The 21494-nt window shown below is 32.9% G+C and overlaps 1 long non-coding RNA gene across 1 annotated transcript in view; it reads right to left on the bottom strand.

Annotated features, from left to right (window-relative positions):
• LOC148282866 (uncharacterized) overlaps positions 1-21213 on the bottom strand; it is a 57839-nt gene extending 36626 nt beyond the window's left edge. Inside the window, exons 1-2 of the long non-coding RNA XR_015822004.1 lie at positions 21078-21213; positions 20495-20561 (exon numbers count right to left, since the gene is read on the bottom strand). This is a non-coding gene — a long non-coding RNA (uncharacterized LOC148282866). The remainder of the gene's footprint in view (positions 1-20494; positions 20562-21077) is intronic.
• Positions 21214-21494: the final 281 nt, after the last annotated feature.

The raw sequence follows: 21494 nt of genomic DNA, 5'->3' as shown, positions 1-21494 counted from the left end.
TTTATTTTTTTTTTATTATATTGAAAACATATTATACATAATTATATACAATATTCCCAAGGAGTTTTTTTAAAAAAAACTCATTTAGGGACATACAGATAATAATTTTTTTAGAGACGTTTTTAAATTTTAAACTATAATATTATTTAACAAAAGCAGAAAAATTAAAATTATGATATACTACAAATTAAAAAGGGTATGAAAAATACTTGAAAATAACAGAATAAACAGAATACTAGGCATGGAAATAAATTCAAAATAATGTTTACATTATGCAATCTGGGAAAGAAAATTGAAAAAGTTTAAAAATTACATGGATGTATATATACATACTGAACTAGTACAAAATAAAATCTTTTTTTTTTAATTAACAAAATATGCGCACACCCAATACAGGTTAATTTTTTTTATCAAAAACGTTGAAAAAATAAAGAAGCTTGTGAACCTTTGAAACCGGTCGGTAGAAAAAAAAAAAATTATAATTTTAGTGCTTCAAATACATATATATTTTTTAATAAAACAATTGTTAAATATATATTTATGGGACGGAAGCTTTTCAATAATTTACCACAAAATCTACGTTTTAATTTTTAAAAAATTTAAGGATAAATTAAAGAAAAGCTTCCTGACATAATTAGCACTAATCGTATTCTGAAAAAAAAGATGTATGTATAATATGTGCCTGTGTATATCAATTTATAAATTTTGTGTTTTTTTTAATTTTTTATTAGTGTCAAATTTTCTCAATTTTTAAAATTGTTTAAATTTTTATTTATTGAAATATTTAGTTTTGCTTTTTTCGTTTCTTTTTTATAATATTTGTAAACATACCAAACACAAGAGCCAGACTCTTTTTTAGCAAGTTCAACCTTAAGTGTTCCATTTTTTTATGTATGTGTTGTTTTTTTTATGCTAATAAAGGTTTTTATTTAAATATATGTGTATATATATATATCATGTTCTGCTTAAGCTGCATATTGACTATATCAGCGAAAAATATAAACAGTTTATTACTCAAGAAGATGCGTTTACTTAAAAACATTCGATATTCAATAAATGCTTTAAAAATTAATTCAAGTTTTAATTGATATACTTAAATCAGTAGGTAGAGCATGTGTTCTTTTATAAAGCAGGTGAATATTATACCCTCGGAGTAATAATTCACTAGAGAGCCCTTTGCCCCTATTGCATAGAACAAAGGAATTTCAAAATTTTGGATTGGTTTTTAGTTTAACAACAAACGTGTAACGGACGATTTCGGTTTTTGCTTGCAGTTCTCGACCTGAGTACCTATGGCCCGTTGTTTTGCTGTAATCAGTAGCTAAGTTCGTGGTTAATAATGAAATATCGATTTTCCTCCGTATTATGAATCTAAGATTATACTGATGCATAACAAGCGTTGCTTTCGGTATTTTCCCGCTTCCTAAGATTACAAACGATTGTTAACAGGAATTATTGTTATTGTTGAATTATTATTCTGTATACTATGCGAGTATTTATGTATTTAGTTATTAATAAACTTTATACAATATGAAACATAGAATGAGATAAATATGTCAATCGACGCTAGACTGGCAGTGCACAACAAAGTTTAGTCCCAACACTTATCCGTAGAAGTGGAACATGAATTAGCAGAAAAAAGGTTGAAAGAGAGAACGCGGTCTAAATGCGATATTTTAGACGAATGTGTGGGAAATCGATAAATGACGGAGTTACAATTGTTGCGAATGATAAAATCAAACGAAAGTGCAAGACTGAGACAGGTATAATTGATAAGATTAATAAAAGGTCACTGCGATGGTTTGGTCATGTAGTATGGATAGATAAGGGTATTATAGTAAAACAGTGGCCTTATGCTGTGACTAATTCGTTTCGTAAATTCATTCGTATCATATGGGAAGGAACGAGAGCGAAATATGGTCTCGATTGCATAAGAATGAGATGGATATATGACGAACGAACGAACTTACGAAACGAAATTGTGACAGAATAAGCCTGAAGATAGGTATTTATGGCGAGAATAAACGGTGACGTAGGACGAGGACGACCAAGTAAGACATGGCATGATCAGATAAACCAAAATCTTAAGCCTGCTCATGTCAAAAGCAAACAGAACCGAAGAGCATGTATGACAATACGTATGAATATGGAAGAAGCCAGAAATGTATGTCAGGGTAGGCGTGTGTAGTAGTCCATCATCCCTGCCTAGGCCTACGGGGAAATGGCATGATGGTAGTAGTAGTGGTAGAATGCGGTGTTCGAATGTTCAGAATAATTACATATTATCATCATTCCCCTTCCGCACTTAACGGTGCATAGGGCATTGCATAAGTACACCCATCCCAGTGTATCTTGATCATTTTTGTTACATGAAGGTAAGATGATGAGTCTTATGCTTCAGGTGGTACCTACACTAGGGAATAAGAAATATTAAAGTGTAAAAACACTTTTTTCAAAAAGTATTTCATGTCAACTATGTCGGGAGTGGAACTCGAGAACTCTTGCACGGTAGGCAAACGCGCTAACCACTACATTATGAGGTATCATACATATACATATGATAAATCAAAATACCTTAAATGTGGGTATAAAAATAAAGTAAAGCAGAATGTTTTTAAATTTTAGTGCCGTGAGACGAAATTTGAAGTCTGACGAGTTTTCGGCTATGAGTATATTTCGATAGATGGAGAATCATTGCAGAATATTGAAATATGTGACATGAATACATACCTACTGTCCCCAAAAAGGTTCTACATATCTGTTGAAATATCTGTTGGCTATTATTATGATTTTTTAATTTGTTGCAACAGAGAGGGAAAACATTTTTAAGAAGGTAATATGAGAGATTCTAGGCGAATTGGTTCAGCCGGATAAATCTCACCCACATGATAAAGGTTTCAGCTCTTTTACTTCACAAAAGTCAACAGATGGAAGAGTTGAGGAAATGTGGATGCTCAAACATAGGCAGAATGGTGAATGTTACACAGTGTGTAAAGTGGCCACTTAAACCAGCCAATTATTATTATAAGATAACTTATGTAGCGCCATTTGCGTAATATAATGCCTCAAGGGCGCGCTTTACATAGTGATTATATAGATAAATAAATTTAATTGAAGCTTTTAAATTTGTAATTTAATTAAAACAATTAATTTTGTTGTCACATGCTACGGATTAATTCAAACGATTTAGTGAACAAGTGGGTTTTAAGTTTTTTCCGAAACATAACTTCACTTTCACAGCCTCACACCTCTGCTGGGAGAGCATTCCATGCCATAGGGCCTGTGACCGCAAATGCGCGTTCACTAAATTTAGTGCGCTGTTTGCGTAGAGGTATAATAACTTTTCCTCTCGCTGTAGACGTAGCTGATGTAAGCGTGAGACGCCTGTCAGCTAGTTCATCTGGATTGCATAGTTCCCTTAGATATTCCGGAGCAGAGTTGTGTAGTGATTTATACATAAGCCAACAGAGTTTGACAGGCCATAAGCCCTGTAAATGCCTAGACTCCCATATTCCCCCCTGAAAAATGTTTTCACTCTCTGTTACAGCAAATGTAAATATGATCAACTCCCTAGGGAGAAAATCCAGCCAGTCTGCAAGCATTTGGACATACTCAAAACTTTGTTGAATTATTATAATATGCTAAATGCGACCTGGCGTGTTTTCGGTCGCAGTCAGACAGTTCCGACGAGCTGAAGCCCTCCTGCCATTGACTCATTAATGTGAAGCTTAGTAACGAAAACCGAATGTGACGTACGGGAATCATTGACCCTTGGCGGGAATTGAAGAAGTGACCTTCGCAACGGAAGGACAACGCTCCCGATTGTCTCGGAGCCTTGTTGACAATATACCCGTTTTTAAAATGGAGATTACCCGCCATTTCGTTAACACTAAATACATACACATACCAACTACTGACTCAGCAAGAGCGGGACGTGGCTTCCACGAAACGCGAAGAGCCAGGTTAAGTGTATTTTTATTAAAGTTTCTATTTAAATAAGCCATTATTTTTATTTTCTTGTTATTATTTCTAAGCCATTATTTTTATTTTCTTGTTACCAATGCAGTGCAGTATAAACTTTTGGGCGCGGACAGTGGAATGATGAATTATGTTTTTTTTTTAAATAAATTTACTCAAATATTTCAATTTTGGGGCCAGTCGTAAAAAGACGCGTGCGCCGCGCCTCGCCGCCGCGCCGCTGCCCGCCAGCCCCTCGCCGGTCGAATTATTAGCGCGAAATCGACGGAAAGTATAGAAATTCTATGGATTTTTACTAAACTAACAAACGATTTGTTCTTATTCCATGACATTACTCAGCTCTTTTCAGATAGACGTGGTTGTTTTTGCTTCATATTAGATACTATAAATGTAATAAGTTAACATATAATTTAGTCATTATCTCTTTCATCCTTGCCATCATGATTAAAGGTGACGTCTGCACTCTATCACTCTTTTTATGGTCTGCTTCCAGGTAGTCTTGTTACCAGCAGAGCAAAGAGCATTAGTCGCTCAAGACCCTAAATTGTATAAAGTCGCTCCATGAAGCAGACCTCTGGATCTTCTTCTCTCCACTCCGCTCATCACAACGAGCTTTTCGAGGCTGTCCGGTTCTCTCCTGGTAAAGTGTTATTAATATCGTAGAATTTGCCAGTAACATTATAGTTGACAGCCGATCCCCAATCTTTAGCTCATTCAGAATTAACACATTAGTAAGCATCGCCATACATGGAATCATTCATTCTTCCCCAGCATCACATTTCAAAGACATCATCTCTCTAACTCATTTAAAGTCCATGCTCTACTCCATGTAAGAATATAGAGTAGAAATTTATATTTTACAATTTGCAAATAGCACTGCAATTGAATAGATGAGATGAGATAGATTGCAATTAAGAGTTGAGGGAAAAATTTCATTTACTTGAGTTTCCATCTAACTTGGCGCGCATTTATAATGCATATCTAATCATAACACATCAGACAGCTACATTTTGCCCTTTTACGGGTATTTTCATCTACCGACCATTAAGGATAAGAATGAATTTTTCCAATTGCGCGTTTGAGCTATGATGAATAGAATATTCGCTTCCCCGTTCTATGGGCTTAGTATCTAACTGGCCTACATATATACTAATTATACTGGGGTGCCAATCCAGTCCAGATCACATACGCAGCTTCAACATCGCCTAGACGTGGCCGTGGTAACCATGCTTGTGATGCTCAGCAACATGAGTTATTATCTTTGTTGCATTCACAGTGCCCTATAGGATTGTGACGAAATTTGTTTACGCACATGACATCCAATCTTTAATTGTCGATCGATGTTGTTAACCTTTTTGATATTTTCATTTTAGTTGCAGTTTTTTAAATGGTTTTTTCAGTCTTCCAAAGAATTTCTTAAAACCTACCACCACCTACCACAACCTTTCTCATATAAATTTATTCGATAAGTTTCCGTTAACTACAAATTATGTGAATGGGAAAAAATATGACATAACGATACGTCTTCATGAAAATCCGAATAAACTTATAAAGAAAACTACCAAAATTTTATGAAAATTCAAGTTGTAACTTGATTCACAATATTGCGATCTGCATAACAAAAAAAAAACATTAAAGGCAGAGCTCTCTATATGTTTTGCCTTTTACTTAGTAACGTTTCTTGTTAATGGATTGTAAGTAACTTGTTCATTATTAATTTAAAAATAAATATTTAATTAGATCTAAAAGAGTATGGTGTAAGTTTAAAAACATGCAAGGTTATATAGCTGAAAAAATTGCCATTTTTTCTATAAACGATCACATCGGTTACGCCACCGTCACCGACAATTTTTATATCGGCGCACATGTCGAGTTGTAAATAACCCTGCTAGAAAATGGGAAATAAGTTGTGTTCGAGCGGGTTTGGACGTTTGGACCTCGGACCTCATGATTCAGAGTCCGCGACAATTCAACTGACGATAAACATAATATTACTGTTAATCGAGTACTGAGTACTGACTACACATAATAATTTTAGCCGGGTCGTGGTTCCGTGAAGTCCGAAGTTTGCTTCCTGCTCTTCCGCAACAGCAATGTTTTTATTACCGTGTAAACAGTACGACTGTTTTCCATTTATTTTGAGTTAAACTTGGTTGTTAAAAAGAGCAACGTACCTACATGTTAACAAAAATATACATGCTATTGCAGAGTCAACTTGATTCCCATTTTTAGCACATTTTATGAGTTTTCCATAATAGCTGGAATTCATTTTTTAATTGATAAAAAAATATATGAACGCAAAAATTTATAATTCAAAAAAATGTAAGCAAAATATGTGTGTTTTATAAGAAAATGATGCATTTTAATCTTTTTAAATGTTCATATTTCATTAAAATATACTTCAGCGAAAACTGTTGTTTTTCAGTAATGTATCGTTGTTAAGCGACGAGTCGTTCAAATCCATGCACGGTAAAATAAAAATGAAATGATATTTTCATTTATTTTTTTATTCGTTTTCATCATTTTCCTACCGGCATTGAATAGTGCACATGGCACTGCATTGGTATTCCGTTTCAGAGTATCTCGATCATTTCAAACCTAAAAATACTATCAGTCTTACACTTCGGGTCCAGTTTAGGGACAGTAAAATACTGCAGTGAAAAGTCATTCGTCAAACAAATAATAAAATGTCGAAATGGGATGTAAACCGAAACACATTTCAGGATTTTTACCGGAGAAATTCATTCGAAATAAATTAAATATGTAAACAATGTTATTATAAGAGCACACATAAGAATATGTTATTGTGTGCCCCACTTCTTTTTTTTTTATTTATTAAATTGAAAACATATTATACATAATTATATACAATATTCACAAGGAGTTTTTTAAAAAAAAACTCATTTAGGGCCATACAGATAACAAATTTATTTAAAGACGTTTTTATATTTTAAACTATGATATTATTTACAAAAGCAGAAAAATTAAAATTATGAAATACTACAAATTAAAAAGGGTATGAAAAATACTTGAAAATAACAAAATAAACAGAATACTAGGCATGGAAATAAATTCAAAATAATGTTTACATTATGCAATCTGGGAAAGAAAATTCAAAATTAAACAGAATTGTATTCTTCATTCCGCCTGGACACGATAATCTTTCTGTCATAGGTCAAGTCAATGAATCCATTAATTATTGAAAAAATTACATTAAGTCAATTCACTTATATTTAACTATCCGTCTAAAATAAGCCTAAGGCTTAAAGTATAAAAAAATACTATCTATGTTACTAACATTCCTTATTCTCGAAGTAACGTATTTTGACAAACGAAGCGTCTAATCACTAATCGCCTATCAATGGTTGAAACCCGTTGTTCTATTCACCCACTTATCGTAAAATAAAGTTTCAGAGATAATATATATATGTATATAGGATAAGGCTTATATAACAGAATAAGATTTTTTTATAAGTATATTTATTTTATCCACTATCCACCCATAAATTCTCGTGTTTCAAAAGAGTAATGGTTGGGTTTTTTTGAAAAGATAATAAAAATATTTCATTTACATACGAATCATTTCATTTTGCATTGTTTAATGTTATTTGACATGTATTTTGGTATAGTAATTACATTATTTGTGTCAATTACATAATATTCAATAAATATAGGTAAAATGTCGTTTTTGATGTGTTAATATTTAAATAACTGTAGAGTTCTAAATAGGCTGCGTATCTAACCAAATTAATCAGAAGTATATTAATCGAAGCTTTCGACTATCTTGAAATCATTCAAGACAAGATTTAAAAAATATATATTAAAAACTTTTACTGTCATTGTTTTAATTTTTGTAACATTTCAAGTTCCCCGAAAGAAATAAAAGTATTACAGTACTATAGAATAACTTTTGACAATTTACTTTTTATAACTAAGCTGAATTATTCACGAATCAAAAATATTTTTAAAAAAATATTGCTTCATCGTAGCAGCTCTAAATTTATATTTTTAATGCAAAATTTTGTGACTTCAAATACATATTTATTTAATTATGTACATAATTTCTGTTGTTTTTCTTAATATATTTTTTTTAAACACAAACGCCTAGTTGTTGTAAAAATAATAAATTTACTAGAGGTCTTTTTTTACTACATAAAAAATATTTTCTCTTACAATAAAATAATGGTAACATACCTGCTATATAAAAAAAATATAACTAAAAAAGTCGTCAAAACAATGAGTAAAAATTTAAATAGTAAAAAGTAGTGATATTTACAAAAAAATAAAAAAGCACGAATAAACAGTAGGTAATGTCTTCACGAGGGTCAACAACAAAGTCAACATTTGTAAATTTAATGTTAATAATCAGGTATCGTTTACCCATCTGATCTGAATAAACTGGTGACGTTCATTCATATTTATTTATGTGTATTTTTTTAAAAATCACTGTTAATTTATTGATTTTCTGTTCATTGACTCAATTTGTATTAATTGTACTTATACTAAGTTGTAATTTCCAATGAAATTGAAAACCACGTTTTACGACCGGAAATATAAACTCCATTATTCGTTTTCGTTCCAGTTGTTCTGCGAGAGAAATGCGCTGAGTTTATTACATTATAGGTATATACTACATTGCAGAGTTTGAACTTACTAGAGATGAATCATTCAAATGATAATATCGAATGCATTCAATCATTTTATTTATTTGAATGGAAGACTAAATGCGGAAATTCATTCATTGAAATTGCACTTACTCAATGATAATAGTCATTGGATTGAGCTAACTTCAAACTGAATGTGTTTATTTGAAATTCGCTTGGGACCAAATATATTTATTTGAATACAAATAAACCGATATCTGAATAAATTTAAATGAAAATAAGTAAACCCACAAAGTGATTCACTAGAGAAGATTCAGAGAGATTCACTAAAGAATCCCTTTAGCTCGATTGCAGAAAACAAAAGCGTTCCAAATTTTTGTTTCGGCTTTTAGTTTATCAACATACGTGTAACGAAAGGTTTCGGTTTGCACATGCTATTCTTGACCTGAGTACTTGCGGCCTATTGTATCGCTGTAAACTGAAGCTAACTTCGTGGTTGATAATCATATAATGGTTTTTGTCCATATGAGCGAATCTATTTGCCAGTGACGTGTAATTACTCTAAGAGTAGACCAATGGGCACGCGTTAAATTTATTCGAACGCAAATAAAACAATCTTTATTTGCTTCAACTTCACACCTAACTTACTTTATTTATTTATTATCACATTCCATACATAAATTTACATGGATAGAGAGCTGCTTTGATTATCTAACTAGGGTTATTAACCCTGTTCTAAGCTAGTAAAAAAAATATATTAAAAACTGTAATCAAACAGAAAACAATAAATACAGGTAAAAAACGTAGTGAAAAACATAGTAAAATAAATGGCAAAATACATAGTAAAAATGTACTAAAAACGTAGTAAAAAAACATATTTTTAAAATACCAGTAAAATACGTGGTAAAAATAAAATACATAGTAAAAACATATTTAAAACCCAATATAATCCGTAGTAAAAACAAAATACATAGTAAAAAAAATATAAAAAACTTATAAAGATACGAAGTAAAAAGAATAAAAATAGTAAAAAACATAGTAAAAAATGTAATTAAAAAAACGTATCGTAAAAAAAAATATTGAAAAAAATATACATACAGTAATATTTTTTACACCTAATGTAAATAACAATAAAAGAACTTTATTCATGAATTAATTCGAATGTGAATCGACTTATTAGCGATGGCGATGGGCGAATTTTCAATGTCAATGAATCCATCAAAGTGACCGTTCGATTATTAAATTCAATAAATTCATTAATTTAATTTATTTTTGCTCTATCTTTACAATGCGTAGTGTGTACCCACTGAATACAAGAAGCTCTGTTTAGCGACACACGTAGATAAAACTAAGTTATTACAGTTATAAATAGCGGGAGTATAATATAATATTATGGACTTGATTCTCCATATCGGTTTAACAACGTCACCGCTCTAATCTAATACTACATACCTAAACGTGTAGAATTTTATGCGAAATAAAGTTTCTGTTTGTTTATATAAGAAATTATCGACATTTCCAGAAGTAAAAATGATTTTCATGCATTCCACAAAAGTCTTGTAAAAATTGCGTATATGTTTTGACCTAGCTCCTTTATATGGTTATAAATTACATTTATCATCAAAATAGTTTATAATTCAATCATTTTAACTCCTGTGAGCCCTGTAACTGCACAACTTTCACCTGTCAGCATTCAGAGACAGCCCATGATGTAAAATCCCTAAGGGCATTTATAAATAAATAACGATTTACTATTTAGAAAAGGTAACAGTTTTGTCTAAATTTGTTGCAATAGGTAGGAAATTTTTTTTTAGAGGAAATGTGGAAGTCTAGGCATTTACAGGGCTTATGACCCGTCATTGGCTGGTTTAAGTTTCCACTTTACACAATGTGTAACATCCCTGCCTATGTTTAAACATCCACATTTCCTCAACTCTTCCATCTGTTCACTTTTGCGAAGTAAAAGATCCGAAACATTTATAATTTTGCAATAAATGTCTTAAAAAATTTATATCTAAATAAATCCCTGGGGAGGAAATCCACCCTGTTTGCAAACATTCGGACATACTCAATACAATGTTGTTTAACATTTTTGTTTTTATTTTGTTCGCTCCCTATCCCATATGTATAAACATATATTTATTACTCATTAGTTATTACTAAATATTATTTTTTTTACCTTATTATATTTTACTTTGTTTTTAAAAATAAGCTTAACATTCTTTTAAACCCAATTTTTTTCTGTTACTGTTATTTTTTTTATTTACCTTTTTATTATAAAGATAGATTTTTTTTTACTGATGTTTATCTCATTTTCATTGATACATTCTACAAATGTATACAAAGCGGCACAATAATTAGAGTGATGCATTATAAGCACGGAACACCCAGGCTTGAGGAAAATCACGTAAAATTTTTGAACCCGAAACCTTCGTGTGTGAGTCGAACGTCTTAAACGCTGCACCACGTAGGCTTATTTGTTCACCGCTGTTAATATAATTTTAGAAAAAAAGTTCATTGAGCCTAAAAAATAAATAAATGTCAGGCTATAATACAAACATAAATTACCTTTTCTCTTTCTGTTGAGGAAGCTAAATTTGAAAATAATTATGAGGTTCATTAACTTGTAGAAACTTCAATATGCATGAATTTTAAAATCTGTTATGTTTGAAGTTACCAGCAACCGTATGAAAACGATAAACAATTCAGTATTTTCTAAATTTTGCGCAATTTTGCATTTGACCTTAAAACTTGTTTGCACAATCTAACGGTGATTCCCGTACTACGAAATAACTACTTACAATTACACGGTACTTTAGTCATTCATAAACTACCGTGAACAATTTATTTAGCCAAAGCAAAAAGTGTTGGACTTTTTTCAACAATGGCAACTCGATAAAAATCTCTAAAATCGAGAGGACATAGGTCCATCACGTTGGGTAGCGCCTACCATGCAGGGATGCCGGAGGTCTCGGATCGATTCCAGACCAGACACAATGAAATATAATTTTAAAAGGCGTTACTACGCAGGAATATTTCATCTGATATTTTGTGCCGTTTTTTCCCGTAAAAAAAAAGTAGTGTTGCTTGTCTTGGTGTTGAAATTGTCAAATGTAGTACCTACCTACTAACAATTCTTTCATTGTATTTTTTTTTATTATTTATTTATTTCACAGTTTTAAAATTTACAGAAGTTCTTTGTTTCAGGTTCCGACTAGCTAGAAAATTTCTGTGTTTAGACATGACCTTCTTTTAAACATGTGTTTTTTTTTTCATTAAATGATGCTTAAAAATTCAAAATAAATTAGAAAAAAAACATTTAAAAAAATCATTATGTAGTTGATAAATATCCTTTGAAAAAGCGGTGCTACATGCATGATTTTGGGATTTATTTTTTGGTGACTTATATGAAGGGCATCGGAGTTAAGAAATTTTAAAATAATGGTCAGCGTATTTGCCTACCATGCAAGATGTCTCGGGTTCGTTTCCCGACATGGTTTATATGAAATATTTATTTAAAAGGGTGTTTTTACACCAGAATATTTCTATGGTCTCTGGACTGGTACCTGAAGCGTAAGACTGATCACCTTACCTTCATGTTACAAAAATTATCAAGATACGCTGCAATTGGTGTACCAATGCAGTGCCCTATGCATTATTAGGTGTGAAAAGGGAATGATGATGATGGTGAAAAAAAATCTAATCAGACTTTATTAAATTCATAAAATGACTATAATGGTGATATAAGTAAATAGAGTTTTTGCTACCATTCGTGTTTGCAATATGGTCATAAGGAAGAATGCCAATATCCACCAAAGGTCATCTATATAATTTGCCGAAATCACAGTCAAAGTAGTAGATGAATTAAATTCAAATAACTCATTTATTGCAAAAAAATGTTTTATTTTTTACGAGTGAAACCGATAGACAGACCCACGGTATTTAAAATGATTTTGGGTGTGTATGTAGTATGTACTTTCACTAGAATATTTCATAGCCTCTGGACTGGCACCTGAAGCGTAAGACTGATCTAGGTCATTTTAAGATGCGCTGCAATTGGACTGCCAATACAATGCCCCTATGCATAACTAGGTTCCATAATCTTCAACGAGGAAAAAAATTAAACCAAGATTGAGAATCTATGATTTAGACAAGTCAGACAAATTATAAAGAATATGGCTGATTTGAAAAGATTACAATAAATAATATTAATCTCAATCTCATCAATAAAAGTCTCGGCTTTTTTGCTTTACAAAAGTCAGCAGATGGAAGATATGAGGAAATGTGGATGTTTAAACATGGTGTACGTTGTATGTTACACTGTGCGTACCCTTTTAATACCCAGTCATCGTTCTAATTTTTTTGCCTCCTCTTTCACAGAAATAGCCGCTCGATTGTGGAATAACCTACCCACTAATGTTAGAGACGCCCCTTCTTTATTTACATTTAAGTCAAGATTGAAATGTCGCTATCTAAATATTTAAATAGTTCCTTTATCCTTCTTCTTTCCTTCCCATCCCTTCTCCTCTCTTCATAGTATAGTGCTAATTTTTTAATGTATTTTTATTATCATAATCTTTGTTTTCAATTTTTGTGTAAAATTGTAAGATTCAATATGTCCATGTATTTGTAATTTTCTCAAACTGAACGATTTGGGTAGGTAGAAAGAAATTTCCTTAAGGCAATATGCCCGCCTTTATATGTATATAATATATTGTACAATGTGTAATTGACTACATATTTTTATCGATTGTTGCTCGGTATGATCGATAATTCTGAAATTATGATAAGCATTAGTTTGTATGTTCCTGATAATTACCTAAGACAGCGTCAGCATAGATTGTTTCATATTCCGATATACATGACCAACTTGCCTATGGTTATGCCTGTTGGAAGGGCTACCGCTATGCTGAACAACATTGCTCTGGATGTTGATTTGTTCCATGTATCCGAAGGGGTTTTCCGGAGCAGGATTCTCCTACTACTTTGACATGAGTCTCTTTCATGTATTTTTTTCTTTTTTATAATATGTACGTATTGAATATATGTTTGTAATGTATATGTTATATTTAAATAAATGAATTGAATTGAATTAACTTGAATTATACAAAAAACTTTTGTTTTATTGGTTGTTTGGAAGAAATTGTGCAATTATTGCCAATGTGCAATTAACAATATGTACAAAAAGTTCAATAATAATAATAATACTAGGAAATTAATAAACTCCTTACGAGGTTAAGATTGGAGCATACGATAAATTTGAAGCCATCTGAAAATCTCTAGATATGATATTAAATGCCATAAAAACAACAAACCCTGCGAAAATATCACTACGCAAGGACACAAAAAGATGCGGATGACAACACAAAACGATTGAGTAATGGCTCGGATCTTGAAGAACGACCCCCGTAAGACAGCTGTCGATTATTCCTGCTCACAAGGAAATATCAGTCAGTATGCGGGCAGGTCAAAGAACACCCCGATAAGCTGGTCTTCATGGAAGAATTGCCAGCAGAAAACCGTTAGTAAGTAAAACCAACACACAGAAAAATAATGTTAGTAAATATTTGTATTAACTACTTTCCGACATTATGTATATAATAGACAGAAGATAGTTGAATTTGCTCAAGACCATGTCCAATGGAGTAATAATCAGTGGAAGCACATTATTTTCAGCCAAGAGTCAAAGTTTAATCGTACAAGATTTGGTGGGGGAAGATATGTGCTTAGATTGAAGTGTGAGAAATATAATCCATATAAATCAATCTACCTACTATCTAAAAAAGCTATTCTTCGGGCATCTATCTTTATTTTGTTAACCATAAGGAGTTCTAGTTCCAACTCTAATGTATGGGAGCGAAGTATGGAATTGGAAAAATAATTATGAAAGTAGGTTGAATGCTGTCGAAATGCGATCCCTCAGGCGAATGTGATAGGTGCACAAATGTTGAGATCCGTGAAGTGTGTAAGGCCGAGACATGCATTATTGACAGAATCAAGAAAGGGGTGCTGCGTTGGTTTGAACCCTATTTAAATGCTCCTCTTAAATAATGGTACACATAAAAAAAAACTTCATTGAAATAAATATATTGTAAACTTCACATTATTTTATATAATATCCAGAGTTGCATTACCGAAAAATATTATAAACATAGTGAAATGGATGATTTTGTACTTTTTACACAAGCGTCCCTATTTGCGTGCTCATGACTGTATGTACATTTTATGTTAAATAAATGTAAGTAATAATTTTAGACATAAATTCAACGTTTTTGTTGTGGTTAATTTAGTCGAGAATCGAACTCCAGACTTGTGTGAGGAGCCGATCAAATATTATCAAGATACGCAGCAGTTGGGGTCTCGATGCAGTGCCCTATGCGTCATTAGATGCGAAAAGGGGATGATAATTATGTAGAAAAGATAGAAAAAACATGCAGGTAAATATATTTATTGTTATTGGTAGGCATACATTTTAGTACTGTCATATGAAATTACAAAGCACTTTTAAAATATCTTAAAAAACTACTAACTCCTAAAAAGGTTGTCAACTAGAAATGAAAGGAAGAAATCCGAACGATGTGTACTGAAAAAACTTAAAGATTTTTTAAATTTGAGAACGAATTGATAATTTCGCAATCAAATTTGCAATTTATTAAAACAGTATTTCGCATGCTAAAAAAAATCAATTATCCAAAAATAGCAACAATTGGGGCAATATTTCATCATCCATTACCTACCTATTTTAAAGATATGTTGCAAGTATTTTCAAGTCATATTACTGTAGGTACTAAACGTGATACATGTATGTGGAAATATTTGTTATATACATTGGATTGGAGTTCAACGTAAATACTCTTATTATTTCTTCCCCGAGAAGTCCCACTAGAGGGTTGTCACTTAATAACTCGACTAGAGGACGTAGAACAGAGGACATTACTTAACAAAATGATAGGCTAATAATTCACTTAAAAGCATCGCAACTATGGTGACCAAAAGTATTGAATGAAATAAAACTGTCCACGTGATTTGAACATACTTAGAAAAGTCCGTTTTCTAAATGAAACGTAGCTATAAAAAATAGTTCATATTTCAATGTCTACCGATTTTGAGACGTACCTACCCGTCCCTTCGTCGGGAAACTAATTACACTAGCTTGCAAATCCCACTGCACACCTTCACCATAGTAGTTGCACAAAAAAGTGCCGATAGAACACATGCTCTTAGAAGCTAACACCAGCGAGCACTGATTATGATAAAAAACGTTTGGTCTTGTGGGAACAGCAGTTGAAAAAGCGTTGGTGTAAGTTAAAAGCATTTGTCCTATCAGCCCGTTGGTTTTATATTTTTGCGCAAATACCACTAGTGTAATTAGTGTCCTGACGAAAATGGTAGATATAGAAAAGCGGGTTAGTGGTTATCTACAAATACTAAGCAACATTTTATTAAAACGTTTGACCACTAAGTTAATACTTAAAATATAAACAACGGAAGTGTGCTTTAAGTCAAATATGTAAAAGTTCTGTTAATTCCTAAGCTTCCATATTTTCTTCTCTAAAATGTCATTTATTTATGTTGTAATAGTTTAATTTAATAACTCCTTAAGGGGTAAAGTCCAATATTTATCTAGAAACATTTGGATAAACTCAAAGAAAAGTTGATTAAAAAAAATATCATGTTAAGCGCAGCTAAAGAAATTTCGCAATTAACCAATGCCAGGAACACGGTATTCCGAACGCATTTACAGCGCGCTATAACGCGTATTTTGTGCGTAAAATCGCGCTATAATTGCGTTCGGAATACCAGCCCAGGGCGACAATTATTCCTACTAGGTAGTTTCCTTGAAATTATAAGTAAAAAATGTGACAAAGTGAATAAGATTTCAATGTTTACAGATAGTTGGAACAAAACGCCTTTTTTGAAGGAGTTTAAAAATAAAAAAAATTGTCATGAAGAAGGGGTTGGATACAAAAAAGTTTTCCTACGCGCGGTAAAAATTAGAGAATTAAATTGTACCGCAAAGTTTCTTGAAAACGCACGAAATTTTTTTTTTTTTTTTAATTAATAAAAACGAACTACTTTGAACGACGTCACTAGTTCATATGAATCCATCAATGATAAGAGTGTTATGGCAAATTTCCGGTTTACTTATCGTCAACGGACCTTTAAAAAAATTGTTGCGTTCCAAGTAAATTTTTCGTAGCTTTGTGAAACATATTTTTTTTTTAGAAACTGGGGACAAAGTCAATTAGGAAAATTTTAACAGTTTTTTCTGGTGTCCCGTATTCACTTCCAACAACTCGTATAACAAGAAAAAAAATATTCATCGGTCTTCATTACACAATTAAAATTACGATTTTTACTCAAAGGCACCTCTCCTTTATCGCGCCGAGATTCTTCAATATTTTGGTAGATACGAAATACATTTTCAAGAGAGAAGTTCAGGACTGGGTTTTCCTCGGGGGAAGGGATTTGAGTAGGAAACCCATTGATGATTTATAAATTATTTGAGTCGGTTGTTTTATATAAATCAAACGTCAGTCAAAAGCTCCAATAAAGTAAGCACCCTCTGTATGTAAGCCAAGATTGTTTTGTCTGATCCAGGCTTACGTATCACAAATTGCGAGTGTGTACATTTAATATATTTCCAAGCATCAATAGAATATAGTGAAGAAACGATTGCAATTTCCTTTATGTACTGCGTCTCTCTAGAACTCTGATCAAGCTATTCACAACTCATAACGGAGCAGACGTTTCGTTTCCCACCGTCAGACATGCGGAATGTAGAGACGGTTCCTTTATACTAAACGATCTGAACCCGGCAATGCTTTGCTATTGCTAGATTTGCGTACATACTCGTATATATATTATATGAATACAATCGAAAGTTTTACATTATTGTATATATTTCAAATTGAAACATTTTTATTGTTGTGTTTCGGATTACATAAATAGTGAAGAAACGCGATGACAGGAAATTTTGATAAATTGGTATTTGAACATTGTTTTTCTGTCGAACGATTAGGAGGATAATGTAACTTCTAATTTTGAAATACAGTTTAGTTTGGATTAGTTAGATCGTGTAGTTATATGTTTTTTATGTAAACACAACATTTACACAGGTTAAATTTTATTAATTTATGGATTTTAAAAAAAAAGGGTAATACGCTTGCCTCAGCACGGAAGGTTTCAGGTTTAACTTCCAATGAGATAAAAAAATAAACAATATGATTTTTCTCAGGTGAGATGTGCAGTAATTTACCACTGTAGTTGGTCCACCTGACCTCTTATGGTATAATATACAGTAAATAAAAAAACGAAAAAAAAAACGCATTTCATAAAAAATAACAATACATAACATCAATACACAATAAAACAATGACAAATAAGACGCAAGTATCTGCAAGAATGTCGCTAACTGAAATTAAAACCATTATAAAAGGAAGCAAAACTAACAATATATGGGGTATAAATATAAGGTTATTAAATTAAGGTACGGTATTACGCGTTTACCTATTTAATCTTTGTTTGTCGCAAGATACTAAATTAGCCCTTAATAATGGAGTCCTGATCTCGACTCTGATGTATGGGAGCGAAGTATAGAAAAACTGGGATGAAAGTAGGCTGAATGCCGTCGAAAGGCGATCTCTGAAATGCATCTCAGATCGACAAAATCAAGAAGAGCGAATGGACAGCGAAAGAACGGCTAAAAATATTCACAATGCGAATGTTGATGGATGTAGAAAGAGAGGAAGACCTAGAATAACATAGCATGACCAGATCCAACAAATACTTGAAGATGGACATGTCAAAAGTAGGAATAATCAGCGCGCGTGCATGAGAAGATGTATGAATGTAGATGAAGCGAGATCTGTATGCAAAGAAAGAGCGATGTGGCGTTTTATCCTCTCTGCCTGCCCTTACGGAGAAACGCCGTGATGATTTGTTGTTGTGTCGTTCTCAATACGCCATAATGTCGTTTTAAATATGTACTATAATAAATTAAAACCATGACGCGCAAATTGAAACATGATAAAATATTATTCAGTTCAATAAACCATGTAAAAATATATACAATATTTATTCATTATAAATAATAAAGCTTCAATTGATAAAAACGCCCGCAAGAACACATTTTGTTTACGAAATAATCGCTGGGGTCACAGAATGCCTCTAACACACATGTGTTATATTTAAAATAAAAAAATAAAAAATATAGATGTGTGTAGAAAAACCGCGTAATGTGATAAAACGTTTATATTATGAATGAGAACATATTCAGATATTGATAAAATAAAAACAGAGTATAAATTCATAACAAACTCATTCATTAGTGTTTTACTTGACAGATTTCGAGTCCACTTATTTTTAATTAATCGTGACAATTAAACAAACTTAAGTCAGGATATAATATGATAAATAAAAATATAAACGTAATTAGTAGAGGTACTAGATAATAAATTGATGAATTCTAGTTTAAATAATCTTTAGTTTACACAATAGTTCGTATGAAATCTCTTTAAAATAAAAATAGCGAATCAATCGTAAGGATTTAATAAAACAAATATAGTTACAAAATAAACATTCAAATTTATTTGAAATATAGCAGTTTTATTATATTATTTTTAACTCGTTTGTGGTAAAAAATTACAAAGTGTTTTATTTCAAATAGATTTAAGATTATATAATAGGAATTTAAATTAAACGTATCGAAGTTCATCATGATAAGAGTGCTAGAAAATGAGCACTAGGATATCGATAAGAAAGAAAAGGCAAGAGCATATCTAATGAATATAAACGTTTATCAATAAAGTCGATTCGTCTTTTCAAAGTAAAGAAAAATTGAAATTGATACATTAACCAAATAAATATATGAATATTACTTTTTCGTAAGGAATTTTTTGTTTTCTTTAGAAAACTACGGTTTATCATATTTTCGATATATCGACAAACATCGGTAAATCTCTTATCGCTGCATTGTAATAAAATACGAAATATCAACCGATGTAAATGAACAGTGGTAAGTAAGAACCGAGTGTGTAATAAATTCGACGGAGAGATTTAGCTGCGGTTGTAATAATAATTCTAATAACCAGACGCCTCTGAGTTTGAAGAGAAAATGGTTATTTTGTAGATTTGAGTTCCACTTCCACGTGAACGAGAATCCGCAAAAGTCACGCCCCACACATGTGTTTATTGCGCCGAGTGTGCAGTGTACAGGTTCAGTATTCAGACAGGAAACTACGCAGGCCTGGTTCAACGGTCTGAAGTGTACCCACTGGGGCGTAAGTATTGAGCAGGCCTTACTACCGACTCGAGAGAGAGCGCGTCATTGATGAATATAAATATTCGTGGCTATAATCATCCTATTTATTCCTGCCAAGTCGAATGCGTCCGATCGGCCCGAGTTAAACTTAGGAGGCCAACATCTGGTCCCACGTGTCAACGTGTGTAGAGCAAAGGTACCTACGTAACGAGGAGCTGTAGCCCTACGGGAAATTGGATACAAAAAATGTTTTCTTAAGCGCGATGAAAATTAGAGCGTTCAATTATTCGGCGAAGTTTCTTGAAAATGTACGAAAAAAATATTTAAATATACTTGAATACAAACGACCTACTTTGATCGACGTCACTAGTTCATATGAAGCTGTGGAAGATTTCCGGTTTACTTACCGCCAACGGACCAATCGGCAGAACTAACCGAGAAGAAACGGAAGAGAACTTGAGACGTCACACGCGGATTAATTTCGCTGATAATACGATACATATATATATTTTTTAATTGGTTTAGTTTAATAGTCAATTAACAAATAAAACAATAAAAAAGCACTGCATTTCCTCATTCGCATCTCGCAGTGTACAGGTCGCGTTTATATCGGTGGCTGATGGTAATAATGTAGGCATATTGTACTCACCTAGGGTGGGGGCGACGGGGCAGATGGGGGCACAGGACACATCGCTAATTTCCGCTCCATCCTGTCCCTGCGAGACAGACATCTTATTAACAAAGTGCATTCAACACATTCCGGGCAAACCACCCGCGCACTCGCTCAATACGTAAAACTGATCCGGTAACTTTGTGCGTGTGGCATTTATACGTGTGTATATGTACCTTTTCAAACAAAATATTTATAACCCATGTGGATAAATCAAATTTATCGCCAATCATCTGGATAGAATGCAGCGTATGATTTCGTTCACTAAAGTAATGCATTCGTTCTCACACTCCTCTTACAATATAACCATAATAAATTGCGCGATTTCTATGGTTTCATTCTAGAATGCACCCATGTTATTGCGTCGGGCCGCCGAAGGCGGAAACCGCCGATTGTAATTTGTACGAACGAGTACGTGACAAAAAAGTAACACAACTCAACTCTGCAAGTGAAAAATATGTTTTTAAAACACATATGAAACTATTTACTATTGGGATCTGCGAGTTCCGCCATTGCCACGAGGTGAATGAGGTGCATTCTCGATAAAAGAGGAGGTACTCACCTGGGTGGAATACGCAAGGGCATATGCATAGCACGTTTGACTTCGGAGGTCTTTTCTTTCTTGGTAAGGGCGCCTTCGAGATACAAGTCCACTCGGTAACACGTCAGGCCTGTCTACCGTCATCACGGCGGTCTCTGGTCTCTGGCGGCGATGGCATGGCGCAGCGTACGGCGGCTGCGCAGCGCGCGCGCTTGCGCCCCTACCGCTCCATACAAACTGTGTACTTATCTGCCGTCGCGTTGAGCGTCGGCGTCGCCGTCGGTATTCCGCTGAAACGCATAAGTAAAAATGCTCGACTGATAGTTGTTAGCGCATTAGACAATCGTGCATGAAGTCTTAAGAACGATTGTTTACGGATTCCGCACGCAATATTTATTTCCAACTATTGTTACTGTGGGTTACGCTCGAGTAAAACCT

The sequence above is a fragment of the Micrasema longulum genome, unplaced genomic scaffold (genome assembly GCF_059751315.1).
Source record: "Micrasema longulum isolate JH-2025_06_02 unplaced genomic scaffold, ASM5975131v1 h1tg000281l, whole genome shotgun sequence".
Classification (NCBI taxonomy): Eukaryota; Metazoa; Arthropoda; class Insecta; order Trichoptera; family Brachycentridae; genus Micrasema; species Micrasema longulum.
This window is presented reverse-complemented; position numbering and strand designations above follow the sequence as displayed.